The sequence below is a fragment of the Palaemon carinicauda genome, chromosome 7, assembly GCF_036898095.1.
Source record: "Palaemon carinicauda isolate YSFRI2023 chromosome 7, ASM3689809v2, whole genome shotgun sequence".
NCBI classification, from domain to species: domain Eukaryota; kingdom Metazoa; phylum Arthropoda; class Malacostraca; order Decapoda; family Palaemonidae; genus Palaemon; species Palaemon carinicauda.
In genome coordinates this window covers 145,587,714-145,590,213 of record NC_090731.1, presented here as the reverse complement: position 1 = coordinate 145,590,213, position 2,500 = coordinate 145,587,714, and positions in this window count along the sequence as shown.

Sequence of the window (2,500 nt, the reverse complement as noted above, 5' to 3'; positions counted from 1 at the left end):
CAGCGTGGTAATGAAAATTTACCAAACCCCAGATATGAATGAAGACATGTCTGAGACTTTTGTCATGCAGTGGACTACAAACGACTGCATTTTTTGTTTGCAGTTGTTTTTGTTGTTGTATACACACACAAAAACACATACACACATATACTTTACTGTATATATCATAAGTATAATCATTAGATTAGTTTTCTTTTAAAGAATTATAATCCTCCCTCCTACTCTGCCCTATTTGAGTGGGAAATGTCAGGTGATACACTGCCAAAATGCAATGCACCCAGAAAACAACCACTCAAGTATTATGGCCCTTCCTGTACTGGCATTGTTTGTTCTGCGCCACAGAAAACACATTTGGAAAACTCCAGTAAGAGAAGACAATGTTAAACCCTCACCAACAATGCTGATGTGAATTTCATGCCCCTTCTTCTCATTTTTACTTCAAAGGGAAAACAAGATTAAATGTTTTTGAAGGCTTGTTTCATTAGTGGAATTGTATCTATTGGATTATTACTGATATAAAATTGTGGAATAGCTTATGATTTTACAGATATAGTTCCTTGGAATAGTAGTTTTTTTTTTTATTTCACATGTATGTTTGAAATTCAGATGTCGCATAATCAAATATTGAAGAAACTCATGAATGTGCCAAACTTGTTAAAATAATACATAGAGACAAACTATTTAGGACAGTTATTTAACCAACCCCTATCAACACAAGAAGTTGTTAGCATAACAACATGAGGGAGGTAGTCCTATTGATACTCTATAAATCTGGTGGCCTGTTGGTAAGGCCCTTGCCTGGTGATCGCCAAACTCTGGTTCGAGTCCTACTCAAGCTCATTAGTTCCTTTGGTCGCCACAACCAAACATCCTTTTGAGCTAAGGATGGGGTGTTTGGGGAAGCCACTCCAAAACCTTCTAAAAACATAACGGACGCCTCACACGTCTCGAATGGTAGACCTAATCGCGCCAGGAATCCTTGATGTCGGGAGGAAGGACGTTGGTGAATGGTACAACACATGAACATACACTACCGGGGTCTAAGTGATGTCAGGCAGGGCAGTCGATTGGGACTATGGTCTATCCCAAGGCCAAAGCAAAGTCCTTAGAAAAAGGCAACCGTTCTTATCCCATATAAAAGGAAAAAAGCCCGTTAATAGAAGAAGATATTCTATCTGCTGAGTCATCAGCAGATATTGCCTGGCCCTCCTTGATCCTAGCTCGGGTGGGGAGGGGGGCTTGGGCGCTGAGCATATGTATGTATGGTCAGTCTCTAGGGGCATTGCCCTGTTAGATAAGGGAATGCCAGAATGCCACTGTCCCTTGCCTCTGCCATTCATGAGTGCCCTTTAAACCTTTAAATAGGGATGGTCTCAAGACTATTTCAGTAAAGTCTTTACTGACCTATATTTTCAGTCTCAATACTGTCTGAAGCTTTGCCATCTCAAAGAGAGGCAGATTTGTAAATAATGACTCCATATCAAAATAGGGTTTGGCAGCAGTTTCACTAAAATATGCAGATTCTAAATCATTATCAAATTTGGTACAGTACCAGTGAATTTTCTAAGTCTTTAACTGCTAATGGCAAAATAAATTTAATATAAAACCTAACTCGGTCAAACTTATAAATACCTTTGGAGGAATTCATTGCTCAAAGGAGGTTGTTCAGCTTATGAGTTTTTGGTAATCAATAGAATAATTATCTAATAAATCAATACTAGCTATTCTGAATTACATAAATGAAAAAAAAAAACTATCTTTATGGTATGAAGTCCACTTTGACTCTAAAAAGAACTGGTTTAAAATGTGATCGATATTTGCTATACCAATATTTTGTTTTGAATATCTAAGATAATTTTATAATTCATGTACCGTTAGATTTTATTAAAATACCCAAACTATGTATTAAGTACCAATCTATATTTCAACTTTTTAAGTTGTTTCTTTAAATATTTGTTAAAAGTCTTGCTAAATTTGCAATTTTCTTTTTAAATATTTGAAAAAAATTTGTACATTGTGAATAAATCTACATATAACTTTCGGTTGGAACATGATTGAGACAATTTATGCCTTTCCTTGACTCACAATATTCCAGTCATATATCTTGATAATAAAGTTCTGTTAAAATCATATCGTGCAATGAATCAGAATAACTTTAAAGGGTTGCCATCTAATTATAATAAAGGGCAGCTATCCATGATAAATCCAATGATCAAATGAACGAGGACATCAAATAAAACATTATTGTTTTATGTAATTATGCAAATAACGACGGCGTGCATAGATCAAACAATCGCAAACTTTTATCTCAAACATAAGACAGAAATATCACAAACACTAATGATCTATTGCAAGACAAGACTCTCCTCTCATGTTTTTGAATTTCCCTTTTTCTTTCGGAATTAAAAGTGAACCATTGAAAAGGATTCAGAATTGTTATATCAAATGCCAAGCAGCAAGGAAAAAAATGAAAGCATATAACACCATCCATGCATTTCAC